Consider the following 23,157-nt stretch of genomic DNA (forward strand, 5'->3'; position numbering starts at 1 on the left):
GCGCACTCTCTTCCACCTAGATGGCGCCCCAAGCCCCACCATCTGGAAATTCTGGGCTGCCATCTCCCCGGATCCTTTCCTCCCAGGATCCCCAGGTTTCTTAGGCAGCGCCCCAGGTCTCCCGTTCACCCGGAGGGACTCGGTCCGCGGTGTGCCTTGCTCGGGGGAACCCCGCCCACCTTGTCATTCCTGCAGGGGAATCCCCGCCCCCCGTCCCTGTCACTCCAGGAAGGGAGTTCCCACCCCTCGAATCTACCAGAGGGAGGGAATCCCCGCCCATCCTAGAGGCTCAGCGGATCCCCAGCGCCGTGCAGCTGGGAGAGCCGGGCGAGAAGCGGACTCCCGGCGCCGGTGCGTGCGGCCCCGGGCAGGGAGAAGCGGTGGGTGGCGGCTGCGGGGACCCGCAGGGCCGTGGGCGCCCGGGATTGCTCCTCCTGTGGCTGCGGACGAACCTAGGCGCTGCAGCTCCGGGCAGGCGCGGTGGTTGGCACCGGCGGTGGCAGCAGCGGCGGTAGCTGCGCCGAGACCCACCGGGCGGCGCCTCGGTCCGGACTCGCGAGGAGCAGCCGGAGCCTCCGCCGAGCCGCGTGCAGGTGAAGCGACAGTCCCGCCGTGGCCGGGACGTGGGGCTTAGGATGGGTGGGGGCCGGTGGGGGCCGGTGGGGGCGGAAGCGTGGCACCCCCGAAACCGCGTGCGCCCAGGAAAGTTTAGGGACCAGTCCAGGTGCGGAATCCCAGCCCCGGCTAGGCGGCGAGTAGGGGAGCTGAACCCCGGTCCCACGTTGGGCGGCGCAAACTCGCTGTGCATACGGCTGGGCGCAGGGAGAACGCGGCCTCGGGAAGAGGGCCCGACAGAGCGGGCCGGGGACAGCGGGACAGCCCGAGGCGCACTGCTGGGCACACTCAGGACAGGGCCTGAAGCCCCTTCCGGGGCGCGCGCCCAGGATCCCCATCCCTGGACCATCGCCAGGTCCCCTCCTCCAGGACGGAGGTACTCAGGTGCTCTGGTCTCAGGTACTGCCTTGGGGTCCATCCTCCCGCGCTTACTCATCTCTTGCCCCCTTCCTGCCTGGAGAAGAGACACGCGGCGCGAGGGCAGGGCGCGCAAAGAGCAAGGGCATCTTTGGGGAGGTTACCGGCGTCTGCCAGCGAGATGGGGAACTACGGATGAGGCAATGCTGCTCTACCTTCTCTCCCTCTGAAGTCCAGTTCCTCCGCAAATCTGGCCTTCTCCTCTTTTCTCTCTCCCTCGCTCTCTTGGATTTGCGTTGACATTTTAGGTCTTAGGGCTGCTTGTCTTCCTGCAATGCTGAATTGGGGAGGGGGAGGGTCTAGGGTCCCTGGTTGGAGTTTGCCAGAAGCCTGTCCTCAGCAGCCCTCATCCATGCGGAGACCTTGATAAGGGACACTGGAGTGTGAAGAGGACAAGGTCTGACATAGGCTGGTCGCAGAGACTGGAATGGCAGGCACGAGGGCATTCCAGAGCTGCAGACGTGCGCTGGGGCAAGGAGCGGCCTCTTGCAGCTGGCACGGCCTCCTGCCTCTCACAGAGCTATGGTGCTTGGGGTGGATGCGTTTCCCTCGACACATCATGATGGAGGTGGCTGCAGAAAGTGATACTCTGGCTTTGCTTTTACACAGAGCCCCCGCTGCACCTCCCGTGCTGCTGGTCCTTCTGCAGTGAGGCCTCCCCCACTCAGTCTGCTCTGAACTTGGGCTCTAGGGACCTGGTATTTTTACCAGCTCTAGGGCCAGCTTTTCTAGTCTGACTTCTGAGTGCGGGTCACGTAGGAACAGGTTGGCAGATGTGGTGTGGGACGGCTGCTTGCAGGGGTAGAAGAGAATGTCCCAGAACATACCCTTGGCTGCAGGTGGTTCTAGAGCTTCATCAATTCCTTCTTCCATTAGAATGGGCCAAAACCCACTGCTCCACTAATAGCCACATAGTGATGGTGGCCGGGGGGAGGGCTGCAGAGAGAGATGTGGGAGCAGAGGGATGGCAGGTGCTGGGAAAGGAAGAATCAGAACCATGTAAAGTATATAAATGTACCTCCCTTAACACAGTTAATATGCTCCTGGAAAAACACTGAATTCTGCTTTAAATATCGTTGAGATTGATTTTGCATGCACTCACGGCAGTTTACTATTTAAGGAAACTTATGATAATTTCTCTATTCATTTCAGCCATTTTTGTGGTTTGCCATGCACAGGGGCTTAGAGGTTCCTGGGGGTGTGCATAGGTGGCAGAGGCTCCCTCCTTGCTGTCAGAGTTTCAGTCTATCAGGAGACGTGAGATACGTATACTGAGAGCTCCGAAGCAAACCGGTGCCCATGTGGCATGTATAGGCACCCTGTATTTGTTGAATGGAGAAATGAAGGGATGATCTAACGACTAAAGTACCTGAAGAGTGATCCAGATGCAACATTTTGGGAGTACAGTGGAGAAAGAAACCACTTTTGACTGAGGGGATCTGACAGGCTTAGTGGAAGAGCTGTGTGCTTTAGGATGACTCGTCTGATCTCTTGCAGGAAGAATTGGGATTGGGGAGATGAGAGGTGAGGACCCTGGTGAGCTTATTGTAATAAGATAGAGGGTGGGGACCTAATGGAGGTCTAAGCCGGTGGGTGGCAGTGGGCTTGGAAGAAAGGAAAGGCTCATCAGACATGGACTTGAAGTATGGGCACTGCTTTGACTTGGAGTGAAGAAGAAACAAAGGTCACCTGCGGGTGGGGAGCAGAATACACAGTTGGCTGAAATGGGGAGTTTGGAGTTTTAACATTCAGCAGACCAGAGGCCTGGAGAAAGGCTTTCGAACTTCTCCTTCTTGACTTCTCCCACATCTAATCAGTCACCAAGCTCCATTGACTGCCTTGTAAAACCCATCAGTGGCTCCCAGGACCTGTGGGATGAATTCCAAATCCTATGCCCTTCTTCAGACTTCTTTTCTGCCATATCCCCCAACTCGCATGTGAGCTGTAGTCCTCCTGACCCGTACTCCTCTCGGCCTCTACAGCGCTGTCTTTCTGCGGTAGTAGTGGGAAGGGCCAGGTCCTGGAATATCCTTTCTCCCCTGGTCCTCCTGATGAGGTCCTCCTGATGCAGCGTTTTTTATTCTTCAAGATCTAGCTCAGAACCTCCTCCTCTGTGACTTCTCTGCCTCTCCCTCTCCCAGGAGACGTAAAGCAGTCCTACCTTTGGACCGTCGATCTGCAGAGCCCCCTTTACACACTCATCATGCTGTCTGGGCCTGTTTCTTTTTTTTGGTGGGGGGGCTGCACGGCACGGCATGTGGGATCTTAGTTCCCCGACTAAGGTGGAACCTGCGCCCCTTGCATTGGAAGTGCAGAGTCTTAACCACGGACCACCAGGGAAGTCCTGGGTCTGTTTCTTTAGGACCTTGTCTCATTCATGCCCAGAAAAGGCCTCGACCAGTCACCCACCAACTTCCTCAGGTTAGACAGGAAGAGAGACAGAGCCTGCACTCCAGACACCCTGCACTCCATCGCGCCAGCTGACTGTACTGTAGGGAGTTGTCCCAACCCTGGCTTGGAAGTTCCAGAGCTGGTGGGCTGCACAGGGTAGCACAGAGCTGTGCATACTCCCTTGGCCTAGATCTTGTGGGCCTAAGTGACTCAGACTATGGTGGGAGGTGGCTGTCCCGGCTGGAAGGTGGCCCCAGCTCCCTCTTTCTGCATCATCCACAAGAGGAAACATCCCAAAGAAGACAAACCCACAAAAGGTCAGGACCAAGCCAAAGGAGAGGCTGAATCTCATTAACAGGGCAGACTTGGAGACTCAACAGTTTTTAACCTCTTTCTTCTGCCCTCAGAAGTGTGTCCATACTACCAAGTAGGATGCTCGGCAGGCAGGCCCCTAAGGAGGGTGGGCGGACAGGTGCAGGCAGGAATGTCTGAGAAGGGCCAGCGTCCCAGGAGGATGATGGGAAAAGGCCATCGACAGAGACTGAGACAGCATCTGTGAAGGATGCCCAAGGAAGCCAGGCTGCAAGGGGCGAAGGAGAGAGCAAATGCCAAGACAGTGGAAGTGGGGAGTGTGGACACTGGATGCAGAAGCATGCCAGTCAGAAATAACAGGAGGGTAGTTTGAGGAGGTGGTGGCATCATGGGAAGGTTTATTCAGGAGAGTCCCCCAGCTCCCCCTCCCAGGCATGTTTAGTAAACAAAAGAGAAGTGGGAGAGAATGGAGTCAAGATAAGGAGCAGATAAGGGAGGGAAGGGGCCAGAGACATCAGGAGCAGGTGCAGGGAAAGAAAAAAGCTGGCATCTGCCTTCCCTGAAATGTAGGAGGGAAGCAGAGGTGGGGCGAGGTGCTGGAGAGAGCCTGCAATGCAGCGGAGGAAGGTATCAGTCTTGGTGAAAGAGAAGGGCTGGCTGCTGACAGCCAGGTGGGCACTGTGTGAGGCTGGGAGCTTTGGGGGCACAGGCTGCTGCTGGCCAGGGTGGGTGAACCTGGTTCATGGCACCGGCTGAGGCAGCCAAGAGGGAAAGGAAGGATTGTGGAACTGGGGTCGGAGACTTGGCTGGAATCCTCACGGTGCAGAGAACGTCTCGCTAGCCAGATGATTCGAAATTTTGCAGCCTCAGTTTCTTCATGGGCAAAATTGGTAGAGTAGCTACTTCCCAGGATTATTCTTAGGAGGAATAAAAAGAGCTACTGAGATATGCATGTGTCTCAATGACAGCATCTGGTATGTGTGGGTCCCGACGAGAGTGTGCTGAGAAATGAATAAACCTCTCGCCAAAGTCAGTGACGGCCCAGTTGAATGTAGAGGCAGGAGGCAGGACTTTTTAGTAGACCCGCCTGAAGCTTTCTCCCAGTTCTGGGTGAAAGATGTATCACGGCCCTCTCTGATGCAAAAGTCAAGTTGCCGGGGCTCAAAGCAGGGAGATCCTGGATGGTCTCCCCTCTCCTTAGTGGTTTTTGGAAAGAGCGATACATTCAGACTGGCTAATTCCTGCACTCCAAGAAGCGGAGGCCCAGAAAAGCAGAGAACTCGCCTCATTTCGGTACCACCAGAGCTAGAATCACAGTCTAAGGTGCTTGATCTGGGAACCGTCGTCTTTCAATGGCAGCTGTGCAAGATGCAGGTGGGTAATGAGGAATTCAAAATCTGTGGCCCCCCCTTGGTTTTATTAATGGATCTATCATTATACTTAGATTAGATAAATATTCTCACTCATTCGTAAAGAGGGGAGGGAAAGGAGTGCTTACCTTGATTTAGGAAATAATAAACGTGTGCTAAATTACATGATATTTGGGGAAAATGTGCAGAAAGTTTTTTAAGGAAAGAGAAGTATAAAAATATGTTTTCAGGTTATCCTTGATTTATTTTTCCAGCCGGATGGTCTAGGTCTAGATTATGTTGTCCCTTGGGTTTATGCATAGGTTCCATATAAAATGATGGATCCTTCCATGGCATTTAAAACCTTTTAATCCTTGATCTTATAATAACCATCTCTATTGATGGAAATGGAAATGGAAAAAAAAGATGGGCTTGGGAAAGGATACGTTTCCCCGGGGTTCTGCAGTTCTGGGCAGAGACAGAATTTGAAGGCAGGTAGGTCATCTGATTCAGACTTGAATTGCCTGTGATCTAAAGAGCTCCGCATTCTATTTACAAATGTGTTCAAGAAAACACTGGGAGCATTTACGGTTTGAAAACTCAATAGTTGAAGGGTCCCTTTGTGGTCTGATACGGCGGCCGAGCCCAGAGATGGCTTGTTAAGGCACTAAGTGCGGAGAAGACACATCTGTCTTTTAAGTCTCTCCAGCTCCCGGAAGAGGCCTGCCCCTGGCTGGGGCCTCTCTCCAATGCCAATAACATCTTCTCCACCCCATATTCACAGTGGGGCCGGGAAACAATCCCAATTCTGAGAGCCGCTGGCTTCGGGATGCATGCATTACCTGCACGAATACATAGAGTGAAGAGTGACTGGGCTATTAACTTGCAGAAACTTAGGCATTAACTCTCTTTATGAAGCAGTCTAATGGAACCAGATAGCATTGAACATCTGACTAAGTTATTCCTGGATTATTTGTTTGGGGGTTTTAAAGTGTTTCTGTGGCTCATCAAACACTCTAACACGTGAAGGGGTTTTGGAGAAGCAGGGTTTGGGGAACCAGCTTTACAGCAAAGAGGACTAATTTTGCCCACACTGATGTCACAGCTTTAGATAAAATAATAGCGAAGAGGTAGGGGAAGTTTTGTTGCCTTAAGCAGCCTGAAATGCCTAGCTATCCACATGAGGATTAAAAAAAAAAATCACACTCTCTGAAGGATTTGCAGATCTTTGAAGGACCATAATCCAATCCCTTGCCTTCAGGTTGAAGTAAATTTAGCGCATTCCAGAATAGATCTGGTGGTGTTTGAGCAGCCTCCTGAGGAGGGGCTTTCATGGTGTTTGTGGCCCTTAATAGAACGATGCTCCAGACTGGGTCCCTGGAGGGTTTTGGCAGGAGTGGAAATGGATTTGGACTGAGCCACTCATGGTCTCCCTTTTTATCAACACCTGACACCACCAGCACTTGCTTTTTTTTTTTTTTTTTTTTTTTTTTTTTGCGGTACGCGGGCCTCTCACTGTTGTGACCCCTCCCGTTGCGGAGCACAGGCTCCAGATGCGCAGGCTCAGCGGCCATGGCTCACGGGCCCAGCTGCTCCGCGGCATGTGGGATCTTCCCGGACCGGGGCACGAATCTGTGTCCCCTGAATCGGCAGGCAGACTCTCAACCACTGAGCCATCAGGGAAGCCCTCCAGCACTTGCTTTTGCCTGCACTCCACTTTAACTAACTCTGCTACCTCAACCGAATCATCCTAGTTAAAAGACATACACTCTGTCACCCTGGCTTCCGAGGGGTGAGCATCCTGCTTTGCTAAAAATCAAGACGGATGGATGCAATGCAGAATCAGATTCCCACCATTATCTAAGAGCTGTGGAATCCAAAGCCAGCTCCCGCCCGCTGCAGGAATACAAGCTGTGCTGGGAGGCGGCTGGGAGGGAGGATAATTTTGTTTTTATTTTTGCAGTACGCGGGCCTCTCACCGCTGTGGCCCCTCCCGCTGCGGAGCAAAGGCTCCGGACGCGCAGGCCCAGCGGCCATGGCCCACGGGCCCAGCCGCTCCGCGGCACGCGGGACACCCCGGGACCAGGGCACAAACCCGTGTCCCCCGCATCGGCAGGCGGACTCTCAACCACTGCGCCACCAGGGAAGCCCCACCCCCTTTTTAAAAAAAATTAATTAATTTATTTATGTTTGGCTGTGTTGGGTCTTCATTGCTGCGCGTGGGCTTTCTTTAGTTGCGGTGAGCGGGGGCTACTCTTCTTTGCGGTGTGCGGGCTTCTCATTGCGGTGGCTTCTCTTGTTGTGGAGCATAGGCTCTAGGCGCACGGGCTTCAGTAGTTGTGGCACGTGGGCTCAGTAGTTGTGGCTTGCAGGTTCTAGAGCACAGGCTCAGTAGTTGTGGCACACGGGCTTAGTTGCTCTGCGGCATGTGGGATCTTCCCAGACCAGGGATTGAACCCATGTCCCCTGTATTGGCAGGCGGGTTCTTAACCACTGCACCACCAGGGAAGTCCCCCCACCCCCCCCCCCCTTTTTGACACAATGCATCTTATAGAGATTTGGGTAAAACTAGAGTGTGCTATATGGGTCTCTTGGTGAAGAAAATTAACTTCCAAGGCTAAAGCAGCCATGCAAATATTATTCCTAAGTCACTCAGCATATAAATTCGGCATTGCTTTCCTCCAGTTTTCCACTGCCCACTCTCCACCCCTACCCCACCCTAGTCACAGTTATTCCCAGTATCATTAGGCTAAAAGAAGAGACAGCTGTCCCCAGGAAATGTGCTCCAAGTGTCCTCATCAGCATGGATTCTCATGAGAGAGCAGGCAGTCAGATGGCACAGGGAGAGGAAGGTACCAGAAAGGACTGCATGAATCCCTCTCTGGACCAACTACTCGTCTTTCAAAACCAGATGTGAGGCTTATTGACTTCTTTATCGTGACTGCTGGGGAGCAGCGTTCAGCAGTTTCTGGGAGTCACACACGGCCCCTGAGCACCCTGCCCGCCCTCTGGCCCCTCACCTGCTGAGTGTCCTGGGCACCATCTATCTCTTGAGGGTCTCTGGAGATGATCGGCCCTTTCCCCCGTACTCTTCAGGATCCATACGCCTCAGGATCTGGCGCGATATTCAGTCCATGGGGAAAAATTAAAGTCATTTGAATGTTCCCTATTTGACAGGCACTGTTCTAGACACTTTACACGTATTAACGCATATAATTCTCGTAACCATCTGATGAGATCCATGCTATTATTATCCCCACGTTTGTTTCCTAAGGCTGCTGTAAGAAATTACCACAAACTTGGTGGCTCAGAACTACAAAAGTTGATTCTCTCGTAGTTCTGGAGGTCAGAAGTCTGAAATCAGGTTTCAGTAGGGCCATGCTCCCTCTGGAAGCTCTCAGTGAGAAGACTTCCTGGCCTCTTCCAGCTTTGGGGAGCTGTCAACATTCCTGTGGCTGTTTCACTCCAATCTCCATCCCTGTCTTCACATCGCCTTCTGCCCTGTGCACTCGTGTCTTCTCTTGTGTGTGCATGTCTCTGTTTTGCATGTCTCCTACAAGGACACTTGTCATTGGGTTGAGGGCCACCCGGATAATTCAGGATGATCTCAGCTCAAGATCCTTAATTGAATTATATCTGTGAATAAGGTCATATTCACAGGTACCAGGACGTGAACATATCTATTACGAAGGCACCATTTAACCCACTACATACCCTTTTGCAGATGGAGAAATGGTGCACTGTGGTTAAGAAAATTCCCCAAGGTTACAGGAGTTTGTGGAACCAGGATTTAAGTAGAGCAGTTTGGCTCCAGAGCTTGTGTTGTTGAACTACAGATCTTCCTTGACTTATAATGTGGTTACGTACTATAATAAGCCCATCGTAGTAATACTCATTCTAAATTGCAAATATCATAAGTCAAAAATGCACTGAATACACCTAACCTATGGGACTTCCCTGGCGGTCCAGTGGTTAAGACTTCAAGCTCCCAATGCAGGTGGCACGGGTTCGATCCCTGGTTGGGGAACTAAGATCCTGCGTGCCACGTGGTGTGGCCATACAAACAAACAAACAAAAACAAAGAATACACCTAACGTACCAAACATCACAGCTTAGCCTAGCCTACCTCAAATGTGCTCAGAACACTTGCATTAACCTATAGTGGGCAAAATCATCTAACACAAAGCCTATTTTATTAAAAAGTGTTGAACATCTCATGTAATTTATTGTAATTTATTTAATACTATACTGAGAGTGAAAAGCAGAATGGTTGCATGGGTACAGAATGGTTGTAAGTGTATCGGTTGTTTACCCTGGTGATGGCGTGGCTGACCGGGAGCTGCGGCTCACTGCTGCTGCCCAGAATGTCCAAAGAGTGTTGTAACTGCCTGTTGCTAACCCGGGAAAAGATCAAAATTCGAAGTATGGTTTCTACTGACTGTGTATCACTTTTTCACCATCATAAAGTTGAAAAATTGTAAGTCGAACCATCGTAAGTAGAGGACCATCTATCATCTCTACTACCTCTCAGTAAATGTGCTCTGATTGTTTATGGTATGAATGGATGACAGGATGGGTGGGTAGATAGATGGGTAGAAAGATGCTGATAACAATAACTGGCCAACGCTCTCCTTCCCAGCGTACTGAAAATTATACCAACATCAACTGATGTTCATTGTTTTATGATGTTGCCCCAGGACTTGACCTCGGGTCCTCTTCTCTAGTTATTGTCCCTTCTAGGGAGATCTCATCTACCATCTGTGTTATGTTGCCTCCGAAATTTATGTCTCGAGCTCTCACCAACTTCCAGACTCGTATGCCCCACTGCCAACCTGACATCTCTGCATGGGAATAGAATGGGTGCCTCAGACCTAGCACAATCAAAATGGAAGCCTTGATATGTACCCCTGAGGCTAGTTCTTTCCTTCTCCTCCCACCTCAGTAATTGACACCAGCATCCACCTACAGCCTCATTCCCCAAACCTAGAAACCACGCTTCATTCTTCTCTTTTCCTCCCACTCCAGCAGCTAAGTCTGTGAGTCCTGTTGGCCCTTCCTCCAGTATCCGCCTTCTCCCCACCTCCATGGCAGTCCCCCTAGTTGAAGCTGCCGTCACTTGTCCCTGGACCGCTGCTGCCGTGGTCCTCTAACTGGGCCTCCCCAGAGTACTCTTGACCCCTAATCCTTTCTCCTCAGAGCAGCCAGAGGGACCTTTTAACACACAAATCAAGTCATGTCACTCTGCAGCTTCAACCTGGGGCTTTCTCATTGCCATTTGAATATGATTCAGGCCCTTTGCCCCAACCTGACTCGCAGGTGATTTCCTCTGTTCCCACTCATTGCCCTCACTCTCTGTGTCCAGAAACACTGTGCTTTATGGAGCATAGCAAGCTCTATCCCAGAAGACGGTCTTACTTCTTCCTGGAAGCTTTTTCCTTCAAACCTTTTTCAAAGACCTTCTTCTCCACAATCATATACTTTAAAATGGGCACCCCCCAGGTGCTCTATCATGTTACTCTTTTTCCATTTGAAATAAAATTTTGATTTATTTGTTTATCGTTTGTCTCACCTGTTGGAATGTAAGTTCCATCAAAGCAAGGACCTTGGGGGCTTCCCTGGTGGCGCAGTGGTTGAGAGTACGCCTGCCGATGCAGGGGACACGGGTTTGTGCCCCGGTCCGGGAAGATCCCACATGCCGTGGAGCGGCTGGGCCCGTGAGCCATGGCCGCTGAGCCTGTGCGTCCGGAGCCTGTGCTCCGCAACGGGAGAGGCCACAACAGTGAGAGGCCCACGTACAGCAAAAAAAAAAAAAAAAAAAGCAAGGACCTTGTCTTGTTTACTGTATCTCCAGGGCTGACAACAATGCCTAGTATACAGTAGGCACTCAATAAATAGCTGTTGAACAAGTAAAGCACTTGTTACATTCCAGGCACTGATCCCAGTTATCCTTATTTTTCAGATGATGAAAAGTAGCCTCAAAAAGTTTAAATTGCTTGCCTAAAGTTGCACATCTGTTAAGAGTTGGAACAAGAATCTGAACCCAAATCTGTCTCCTAAGCCCGCGTTCTTAACTATTATTCCATATAGAGTCTCCGAGAAGGAGGAACTGCCTAAGATCCCTAAAGTCCCTACAGAACTCTGAGTTTTCTAATTCATTTTTTTGCTCAGAAACCCAGGACACAGATTGTTAAAACACAGGGAAAAAATATACTTACTTAGATTCTCAATGTACTATTTCTCTGAAAAGTTGGCCCTGGGGCTTAAGCTTGAGAAGTTAAGAAGTTCATTTCTTTTTTTCACCACTTGGGCATTTAGGCTGAAGACTTTTTCTGATCCATCTAGAGAATTAATGGTTTAAACCCTCTTCCTTTTTTTTTTTTTTTTTTTGCGGTACATGGGCCTCTCACTGTTGTGGCCTCTCCCGGGGCCCAGCCGCTCCGCGGCATATGGGATCCTCCCGGACCGGGGCACGAACCCGTGTCCCCTGCATCGGCAGGCGGACTCTCAACCACTGCGCCACCAGGGAAGCCTAAACCTTCTTCCTTGAATGCTTATAGGAAAGGCAGAGACGACGAGGTTGCATCCTGATCGTCTCTGCAGGGAGAGTGCAAAGGTGAAATTTGTTTGCATTCATAAGAAGCCCTGAGATCTTCCTCCTCCTGGTTTTCCTTTTGTATCATCACTCTTCTGTAGTTTGGTTTTTGTCTGCCTCCCTGTCTCCTCCCAGTTGATAGAACCCTACAATGACAACATGGATCCCATTTTTAGGTGGTTGAGAGCAAGACCCTCTGCATTGGGTCTTGCTAAAACACTTGTCTATTTCTCTGTCACCAGCTTTAGGCCAGTCATGGAAGAGGCCAAAGGATAGGCTCTTGCCAGATGTGGGGCTCAAAGGAACTTCTGCCAGTTTCAGACTGGGGAAAATGAGAAAGCAGCTATTTGTTTCCTTCCCTGCTCTTGGACCCCCTTTTAAAAATAGGTTCCATCTTGAGAATTACATCAGCATCCCGATAAGTAAACATCAGACAAAAAGCTACTCTTTCAGGCAAACAGTAATTGTGAGAATGGCCAAGACCCACAAATGTAGGTTGGGCTTTCATTCGTAGAAAGGGCTATAGTGGCTGATTAGTATATTTGGCAAATATAGCTGCTTTCCTGCAGGGAAGCAGAACTCTGGCCATTTGATACGTCATGTGCTTTGCCTCTGCTGTCATGAGCTGGGGTTTGCTATGGTAACCAGAACTTTGCCTGGAGGGTTGTGCATGTAAAATGTCGCTCATTAGCAGTCTCCTTTATTTTTATCATGAACCAAAGAGGGGCTGCTCATTGTTTCTGCTAGCAGGCAGGTGGGTGGTCAAATGGAGCCCAGGTTGAATTGTATGTGCTGTTCTGATGTGGAATATCGCCACCCACCACAGTTCTCATTTGCTGGATCAAGAAGTCCTTCTGGATTTCCATTGGTTCAAATCCATGCTGGAACCTGCACGCTGGGATAGTTGGACTTATTTTTTCTAACGCTTTCTCAATGGCTACTCCCCGTCTTCATATTGACACAGCATGTAAACTTTGCTAATAGAGGTGGTCCTGCAGATAGGAAGTAGGTAGCTTCCCGTAAAACCAATGAAAACTATGAAAGCTCAGCAGACATTTGAAGGAGGTAGTATTATCAGTGATGCTCAGTTCTTTCCTTGAGTTTGTACTTTGTCCTCGCCACTGCAAACCAATTTTTTTCCTTTCCATCCAATTAATATTTATTTAGTACATATCACATACAGAAAAGGTATGTACACTTCACATTCAATGCATGAGGAAGAAAAATAAATAAAATTCAGATTGCCTTGAATTACCAATCCCATCAAATTATTTAACTCTCTTTTGGGATCGGGGAGAAACAACAGAGAAAGCATTCCTTCAAGAACATGGTGTGCTTCCTAAACCCTGCTTTTGCTGGAGACTTGGAACTGGCTAAGAACCCCCTTAGGCGTATTTACTCATAAACATATATATCTAGGCCTGGGTGAATCTGGGCGATGTCACATTGTGCTATATCACCTGTGGCTTTTGTTGGGAAAGTGAACTGCAGTCCAAAGTGAAGCCAGAGCCACTTCTTCAGTTGATGTCAGCAGTGTGTCAGAAACAGTAGACTGGAAGGTTCTTCTAGGCAGAAACCGTGTCCTTTTTGATGCTGTGACTCAAGCACCCAGAACAGTGCCTGGACCATAGTAGATCCTTCATGAAGGTGTTTTAAATGAATGAAACTAGTGTCAGACCAGCATGGCTGAGTGGGGAGAATAACTGGTACTACATACTTCAGGTCATACCTACAGCTAATCCATGAAGATCCCTGAAGTCTGAAATGGTCTTGCCCTTCAGAAACTTATCATCTAATAGGGGAGCTAGTAAATCTGAGGCAGTGCTAGTTACGATTTAAGATGTATGGGAAGATGAATCTTCTGATATGTGTCTTAAGAGAGATCTTTCCATCACAGTATTTTTCCATATGGAAAGATTTCCACTTTACAGAGTGATCATTTTAGGTGATTTCGTGAACATTGCACTTGTGCAGCCCCGGGGTATTTCTTCAGTAAATCAGATAGAGACCTACTGTGTACTAGACTCTTAGATTCTGTTAGGGAAGACAGACATTCGATATATTTTAAGCTGCGTCCAAGAACATGACCTCCTAGAGAAGTGATTCACTACCCCGTTGTACATCACAGACTGCTCTTATCAAGGTCGCTAATGACGTCTACACTGCTAAACCCAAGGACCGACTCTCAGCCTTTTCCATGCTCCTTCAAAGCATTTGATGCACACAGTTCATCCCTGCTTTATTCTTGAAATGCTTCCTTCCCTTTGCTCTCTGAACACCATACTGTACGGACATTCCTCCTTGCTCAACAGCCAGCATTCCTTCGTAGTTTTCTTGACTGTCTTCTCTCCTCCCTGATCTCTCAACTGCTGGAGGGCCCAGGACTCATTACTTGCACTTCTTGTCTTTTCTTTCTGTGATTACTATCTGTGATGTCAGTCATCCTCATGGATTTAAATGCCGTCCGTAAGCCAAGAATTCACACCAGTGTATCTCCATCTTGTACCACTTGCATATAGAATTATCTATCTGACACCTCCACTGACGGCCATCTCAGGCTTTAACGTCTAAAACTAAGTTCCTGATTCCCACCCCTTCCCCTTCCAGATGCTTTGTCTCTAGTTTGTTCTTCCAAAGATACCCAGAATCTGACCATGGCTCATCACCTCTCTTCATCCCCGGTGTCCTCATCTCACAAGTGGGCTATTTCAGGAATTGCTCGATTTCTACCTTTTCCCTTTCCCCCCATAGCATATTCTCAACAGAGCAGCTGAGTAATTCTAGATTCAGAGTATAAACCAGATCATGTGACTTCTCTGTTCAAACTTTCCCATGACTCCCCATCTCACTCAGAGTAAAAGCTGAACTCATTACTTAACTTCCAGACCCTCCCCTTCCCATCCTCCCTGACTCCATCTCTGTAACTCTCCCTCTCTGCTCAAGCCACACGCCCCCCTGGCACACTGATGCCTCGGGGGCACCGCACCTGCTGTTCCCTCTGCCTGGCGTGTTCTTCTTTCATGTAGCTGAGTTGCTAGTTTCTTCAGGTCTTGATTCAAATGTCACCTTCAGTGAAGTCTTCCATGCCACCCTGTTCCAGCCTGAGATTTCATATCCCCCTTCTCAGCTTTATTTTCTCCTTTGCGCCTGGTCAGTGTTTAAGCATATATATTTTACTGACTTAATTTGCCTTTCTGCCTGCTCTACCCCGCTGCATTGTAAAATTTATGAGGCTATTTTTCTGAAGGTGGGGAGCCTATTTGATTCACTCATATCTTCAACACTTAGAACAAGGCTCAGCATACAGCAGGCACTCAGGAAACAATTTGTGGAGAGAATGAGGTTAGAATCACTGGTATTTTTAATTTAAATATTGATGCCCTGGGGATTGTGATGTAATTGGTAGGACAAGCGCAAGCACTGGTATTTTCTGAACGTTCCCCAGGTCATTCTAATGTGGAGCCAGGGCTGCAAACCACTGCTTGTTTTTTTTCTTCTTGGGATCTTTACCTCTGTGGCCTATGTTGTTGCATTCTCAGAAAGTCCGTTAGTCTCAAATCTTAAATTTCCGGGGATGATTTTAATGAAATTTGTGCTGTGTGCGATAGCATACTAGGGTTTTCATCGGAGCATCTTAGAGCCAGTGTAGTGGACGTTCATCCTTGCATGACCTTGGCCGAACTTTGCCTGGAGGCACAGACCCCCACCCTTGCAAAGTTAAGTGTTTTCTTCGTTAATTTCCCGTTGAGCAGCAGGCTTTTCTTTCTCCTGTCAGCCCTCCCGGAGTATCTGTGTATCCGCGGGTTCTGCATCTGCAGATTCAGCCCACCAATGATGGAAAATATTCGGGAAAAAAATTCCAGAAAGTTCCAAAAAGTGAAACTTGAATTTGCCAGTATTTACATTGTATTTATAGCCATTTACATTGTATTAGGTATTATCAGTAATCTAGAGATGATTTCAAGTACAAGGAAGGATGTGCATAGGTTACATGCAAATACTACGCCATTTTATACAAGGGACTTGAGCATCCTCTGATTACAGTATCCTCAGGAATCCTGGAACCAATGCCCCACGAATGTATTTGCAAAGTGAGACGGGATTTGGATGCAGCTTAACTTCTTTCATCTGCATGGGCTATATGCATTTATTTCACACCCCCCGCCCGGAATGCCCCCCTACCCCTTGCCTAGACTCTGTCCATCCCTTAAGACCCAGGCAAAGTCTCATTCCCTTTGAAGAGTGTTTCTCCTCAGCCTCCAGCTGGCAGCCTGTCTCAGAAAGTCTGGCGCACACACTGCCTGGCACATTCTCTTGGCATCCAGCACACGCTGCCTTGGTTGGTGAACCTTTCGGTGAAAGTGTCTTTCTTTGTTCTTAGCTCCTCCTAGGCTAGACTGTGAAGTCTCGGAGGCTCTTGACCATCTCTCTCACATCTTTGTGTCCCCAGCAGCAGGCTGTAAACAGATGTTGATGGATTGGCTAAACTGGTCCTGTTTAATGTATTGGCAGCTTCTAAGGAGCATTGCCAAGGGGAAAGGGTGTCCCTCTCGGCATAATTAGGGACTGTACCCTTCATAAACACCCTGGCATTTTTATTCTGGGTTATTGTTGATCTGTATCTTTCTCATCCCATGTTCTTTTTTAAGCAACTAAATATGTAGCTTGTAAGATTTAAAATCTCAGGATTTCAGTAACCTGGTTGAAAATGATGTACTCAAGAAAGCTAAGGTATAATCACATTTGCCTTTATTTTCAAACTCAGATTCAAGGAAATAAATTTAAAATACTCTTTAGGGCTGCTGGGAGGAAGTCCTGAGACAGGGCAAAGGGGGGCATCTTATACAGCCCTTCTCTCTCTATTTGAAATAGTGGCTTTTCTATTATAGTCTCATTATCAGGCTAACGTTCTTCATTTCAACAGGCTGGGAGATCAGGTAACCCGATCTACTGGAGTAAGAGGAAGGTTTAGAAGCTAAGGTCTCAACACCTCTGTGGCCTCTGAAGCCCTAGGATTGGGGAAAAGTGATGTCATGGTGAGACAGGAAGTGTCATAAAGCAGTAGAATGTCATAAACCGATTTCCATCTGGTCTTAGGTGTATAAGACACAGCAAAGAAAAGCGCATTGTGTTTTTATCCAGCGGGGATAAGGTTACTAGACCAGTGCATCATGGGAAAGCTGTTGACATAACGAACGTGGACTTTTCAACAAGGTGCTTGGATGGTCTCTTGTGATATCTTTGTGGGCAAGCTGGAGAAACATGGACTGGACAGTTGCAGAATGTGGTGATTTGTAGCTGACTGGCTAAATGCCCGCACAAAGGGGTTGATGGATTGGTGTCAATCCAGGGAGAGGGTTCTAGCAGCGAGAGTCAGACACAGTTCTGCCATTGGATTGATCCTGCTCCTGTTCAACGTTTCTATCGATGACTTGAATAAAGACATGGATGACACATTTATCCCATTTGTTCAGGACCCAGATCTGGGAAGCACAGTGACCTCATTTCACACCAGAATCAGAATCTAAACTGTCATATAGGATGGGCCACGTCCTGCAAGATCAGCCAAGGGCTCAGGTGAAGATCCCTCACTCATGTCCGAAAAGCCAACTGCATTTATGACAAGACGATCAGGAACCTGCTTTAATAGTGGTCTTTGTGTGAAAGGTTTAGGCGCTTCATTTGACTCTATGATCAGTGTGCATCAACACTGTGATGTGACTACTCAATAAATGTAAATCCCAAATGTGAGGGGCCCAGAAACAGTGTTAATCCTCTGCACTGGTCCCACACATCTAGACTATTATGTGCAGCTCCAGGCAACATGTGGTGTAAAGTAACATATCCAGAGGCAAGGGTCCAAGATGGGGGAAGTGGTCGGAGAGATTTGAAGGAAAGATGATGGTGCCTTCCAAATCCTTCCCCTTCCAGCCGTGCCCCTGTGGACCATCCCTTCACCCACTCCTTTGCCAAAACTCTAAACTCCCTATCTCCTTCCCTTTTGCTATCCCCACCAAAATCGCTCCACTGAATAAGTTCAACCACCTGCATTTCCTGCCTCTGTGTCCTGGCTGCTAAGCACTTCTGTGAAAGGGGAAAAACCCACCATCTATTTGGATCGGTGCACCTGCAGAATAGTGGCCTCTGAACTCATCAGCCTCATAGGCTGGCAGGCAGGTGGACAGTGTCTACGGGATCCCGATCACCTTTCCCTGCCGTTTCCCCCACTGCCTTGTCTGACTCTCCCCCCGCCCACCTCAAACTCCCACCTTGTGACCTTCTCCCTCCCTCCAAGCTGGGAACCTTCATGTTTTCTTCACAGGGAGAATCAGTGGAAACCCCCTCAGTCCTGCTCCTTCACTTACAGTCTATTTCCGCATCCAGCCTGCGCTCTTTCCTTCACGCCTGAGAGAATTTCCCTCCTTTGATTGAACATTTCCCCCAGACTCAGTTACCATCACACTTAATCAGCATACTCTTTCCCCTTTGTCTTTAACCTCCCCCTGCCTGTAAGCCTTTCCTCTCCACCATGTGCAAACGTCACCTCTCTTTAATTAAGTCCCCTCTGCCTTTATATCCTTAACAATCAAATTACCTGAAACTGGTCTGTAGTGGCTGTTTTTACTTCTTTAATCTCTCATTAATCCCTCAGTGGACTGTGCAATCTGATTTCCATTCCCAGCGCTCCATTGAAAGTCCCTTGTGGTGACCACCGATGGGCCTCTACATCCAAATCCAGTGGAAACGTTTCAATACTTCAGTTGGCCCACAGTCCAGCTCCTCCTTTATGACACACTGTTCTCCAGCTACTCTGCTACCACTCCCCTCCTGGATTTCTTCGTGCTCTTTAATGGATGCCTGGTCTTAATCTCTCTGAGCTCCTCTCCATGGAGCACTTTCATTGATTTTTGCAGCAACTTTTATTCCTCTTTACTTTTTTGGACTGGTTTATACTTCACCTCTTAAACAGGGATGTTCTCATTTCCCCCCTAGGCAATTTCAGCCACATTTTCCACTTCAGCCACCACTATATACAGACCCCTCCAAACTCTGTCCTTTTAGCCTCTACCCTCCTCCTGGGCTCAGGACTGCCACGTCCATTGTCCGCTCACCACCTCTACCTGGCGACCCTCAGCTACTCCAGAGCAATACATCCCAAGCTGATCTCATCACCTCTCCCATATGAGCCTGCCCCTCCTTCTCTGTCCTCTGTCTTGGCCAATGGCATCCCTTCAGCCAGCCCCCAAACAATGAATCTGGACTCGCCCTCAACTCTCTGTGGTTCTGTATACTTGCATGTGGGAATTTTGCAACCATAATCCATCAGGTGGCCAAATAAATAATTTCAATGGCTTTCCTGGGCAGGACTGCTAAGACTTATTCTCATTTCTGGTCCAGAAGCCAGAACAAAGGCCAGAGCATTTGAAATTAAGGGACAGAGATACAGTTCCATGTTGGGAAATGTTTTTTAACATTATAGTCTCAAAGTGGCATGGGCTGCCTTGGGAGGCGGTAAGTTTCCCTTCACTGCGGGCACCAAGCAGAGGCTGGAGGACTGTCACAGGATTGGGCTGGGGGACTTCTAATGCTTCTGCCAACTCTGAGGTTTAATTCTGCAGCTAATAAGTTCTCCCTATCTACTTTGTCCCCATCATCTCATTTATGCTTCCTAGTAGATTATTAGCCCCATTTTATGGATGAGGAATCAGAAGCTCGAGGGTCAGGTAATTTTCCCAAGGTGATCCAGCTGGGTGATCAGTATTAGGGCCAGGCCTCCGGAGCAGACTGGTGTCCCCAAAGCCCACTGCCTTTGTGAAACTGCTGCCTTCTATTTGGCATTGGAAACAGACTTCAATTCAGTAGAGTGTAGTCAGCTCACTGACGCAGGTAGACCTTTGAGGATACTTGAAAGGAGCAATTTTGGGGTTCAGAGATTAAATAAATAAATTCGGAGCTTAAGTTTTTCTTAAATATGTCCCCATATTTATTGGCCTATTATCCTTCCCCTCCATGTCTCCAGATATGTTATCATTATAACGATCAATCCTATAACCAAATGCAGTTTTCTTCCTAGGCCACCATTTCCATTTCCCAGAGGCTTGGGAAGGAACAAATGAGAAAGGGTCAACGCTTCCATTTACTTAGAATGGCTTTTAATTAAATGCAGGTTCCAGCTTCAGAGGTTCTGTGTTGCTGCTAAAATAGTAGCCTGCTGGGTGACCAATGCTGAAGGGGGCAATCCTGGGTTTTCTTTTACGAACTTGAAAGAAAGGGAGGAGATGCCACATATTTGGGGAGGGGAGGGATTGGCTTGAAGTATAGAAAGAATATAAGCAAATATTTACATTTTCATTTTTGCCTCTGCTACAGTGTCATGGAGGGAAACAGAGGTCTGATTAAAACAGCAGATAAGCATCGAAATGAAAGGCAGTCAGTCTAGGACAGTACCTGGGCGGGAGCTAGAGGTCCGAGGGAATGGTTGAGTTGAGGATCTGAAATCCAAGCTGTAGAGACTCACCTTGCAGATAACCGTGAGTGGATATTTTTGTGGCCCTCATTAGCTGCCATTCCCAGAGCTCTAAGGAGCACTTATCCTCTTACACACTCTAAGGTATATGATTACTTCTCCATCTTTCACCCGATCCCAACCTTATTGTTTGGGTACTCACAGTTCTTAGTCTGCAGGCTTGAGGGTTAGGCAAGGATTGAGGAAATAAAATCCAGCATTAATTCTCAAGCCTAAAGATGGATAGAATAACCAGCTTCTCTCTCAATGCTTTTTTTCAGAGAAGCAAAATGTAGCTGCTGTCATTGTTAAAGGTGCAAAGCAGGATTGGGAAGGTTGAATGAAAAGAGTAACGGACCAGTAGCCAACACTCTGCCCTAGTTCAGATACTGCCACTGTCTAGCTTTAGATCCTAGGTTCTTCACACTTGGGATGAAGCAATGGCACTTAATGATTCTTAAAATCTCTTTTATCTCTTAAAGAAAATGTCCTGACACACACTCATAGCTCAATACTCCACATATTGCCTCTTGCTTGGGAACAAATCATCCCATTCCTGCCTCTCACCACTGAAGACCCACTCATGTCTGTAGTGCCTTGGACCTCACGTTCTGTCCTAAATGAATAAACTCCTCTAAATTAAGCTACCCATCAAAAATACCCTTTTCTGTCAGGAGTAATTTCCATGAATATTAAAAGACTTACAAGGCAGGAAAAATTCAGTTTCCCTTCCACTGACAATTATTTCTTCCCTGAAATGTTAGAGATCATCTCTTTTGATCTCATATTTTATAAATGTACAAATCTAGGCCCAGAGAGGTCAGGTGGCTTTCTAAGTGTTACACAGCAAAGAGTCTTCTGTAGGACATTTTCCCCACTGCTCAAAATGGAAAGATACAGGTACTTGGCAATCAGCAGTTAAAAGAAAATTATGGTTTAATTTCCAAGAGAGTTATTTTTAAACAGGAGGCTGTTTCACCTTGGAATTTTTTTAAGAAAAAAAAAAAATAAACAAGTGCACTAGATTTGTCCTTTTAAGCCAGTTGAAGGAGTGTGCCCTCTCTACGTTGTTGAAATTGGCAGGCTGACATCTTACAGACAGACTGTTCTGGTCTACTCGGTTAGCTGTTAGCCCAAATGCAAATCTGACTCATGGGTGAGATCATGAGAAATCTGGACTATTTTTCTTGATGACTTTTTCTTTCCTACTCCAATTTTCTTTTGCGGTATTTGGCCATGTATGATACCCATGCTGGGGAACAGACTCTCAAAAGGGTTGTTGCTAGGATCGTCTCTGCTGTCACATGAATCACAAGATAGCTGGGGAGGTTTGGCCATGAACTGTCTGTGGCTTTGGTGTGGAAGCTTAGGGGTGTGTGTGCAGGTATGTGTGTGTGTATGGGTGAGTATGTATGTGAGTGTGTGCTGACCTTACGGCAAAGTCAGAAGTCTTCTGTCTACTGGGATTTGAGGGATTCTGGGAAGACCCTCCTTCTAATCAAGTGAACTCTTTTCACGGAACACATGTCTATTTAATATCCACCTTTTCTTGGGTGCTGGTGCTATAATGGGGACTCCTACCACCAAGAGGAGGTTACCTACAATTAAATAAGTAAATGTTACCTAGCCTGTGTATTAGGGTAATGTTAGCTGCTGTGACAATTAAACCCCCAAGTTTTAGTGGTTAACATTAGACAATTATTTCTCTCTCACATAACAGCCTCGTGCATGAGTTCTTGGTCGGCAGGTAGCTCTCCTCCACATGGTGATTCAGGCCCCCGTGCTCTTTCCATCTTGTGTCCTAAGGCTGCAGTGTGTACTCTGCCTCCTACTGCTGGAAAGTGAAAGAAGGCAGAAGGTACATTCTTCTGAAATGCTTAGCCCTGTGTAGACGCAGAGGGCACTGGGTAGTATAGGCCAGGATGAGTCTGCACTATGGAAGGAGACCCTCCCTATGGGATTCTGGTGTTTGGATGGCTGTCTCTGATGTTGTCTGATAAGTACTTTATGGGAGCATGGGGTTGCTCGGGATGCTACTCGGGCACGGAAGAGAAACACCTAACCCGGACCTGGGGTGTGGTGGCGATGGGGACGGGCGAGTCATCACTTATTCTTTCCTTCTCCTCTCTTCCTCCTGAGCCTGGTTTCAGTTCTCCTGCGTGTCACTCTCTCTGTGTCTCTCACACCCTTGCATATGCTCTTTCCTCTCCCTAGAACTCTTCTCCCACCTCACCTTGCCCTTCCCCTGGCTAACTCAATATTCCATCAGATTTGCAAGGCATTTCTCCCAAGAAGCCTTTCCTGGATGGACCACAAATCCAGTTTGCGTGTATGTGTTCTGGCTTTATATGAAGGCAAAGCCAGCAGATTTTTATTTACGGAGATTTGAGAGCCCCTAGGAAGGGACTCCTGCTAATCAGATGGCAGCTTTCTGTGGTGTAAACTTCAGGGAATCAAGGAGCATTGAGGAGAAGGGGAGGTAGGGAAGGCATAAGATGAGGAGGGGAGGGAGGCAGGGACTTCTACAACCTGCCAGTCACCTGAGGTGAGAGCTCCAGCGCTTTGGAGGTGGGCAGGCATCAGGGGGCTTCCAGGCCGCCTCCAGTCAGGAACCTACGCTGCTAACAATGGGTTTCAGGTGTTGTTTCTCAGGCCTTACTTCTAGAGAATAAATGAGAAAAATTTCCAAATGCTGGTGAAGGAGTGGGACACCCAAATCAGGGCAGAGGCTCTCCCTGGGGAAGCATCCTCTTTGACCAGGAAGAGAAGGAGATGGTTTTGCAGTCAGCCTCAGTCTCCAAGCAGAGGCCTGAGGGAGTGTAGAACCTTCCAGGATTGAAGCAATGATGGAATACATCTTCCTGTTCCAACAGGCCCAGGATCTTATAAAGGAACATGGGGTTTTAATTTTTGGATGTAAGAAATGAGCATGTTTCTCCTGTAGCTGGACTTATTTCCTTATTCAAAAAATACTT

General features: G+C 48.2%; 1 protein-coding gene across 3 annotated transcripts in view; it reads left to right on the forward strand.

Moving 5' to 3' along the window:
- Positions 1 to 281: 281 nt before the first annotated feature.
- PDZD2 (PDZ domain containing 2) overlaps positions 282 to 23,157 on the forward strand; it is a 377,353-nt gene continuing 354,477 nt past the window's right edge. For 2 of the 3 annotated variants that reach the window (XM_079916129.1, XM_079916131.1), the window contains exon 1: positions 310 to 593. The gene's annotated coding sequence lies outside the window, so the exon portion shown is untranslated. Of the gene's footprint in view, positions 594 to 23,157 lie in introns of all 3 variants that reach the window. The other variant, XM_079916132.1, reaches the window with a different exon arrangement.

This window comes from Stenella coeruleoalba, assembly GCF_951394435.1.
Source record: "Stenella coeruleoalba genome assembly, chromosome: 3".
Lineage (NCBI taxonomy): Eukaryota > Metazoa > Chordata > Mammalia > Artiodactyla > Delphinidae > Stenella > Stenella coeruleoalba.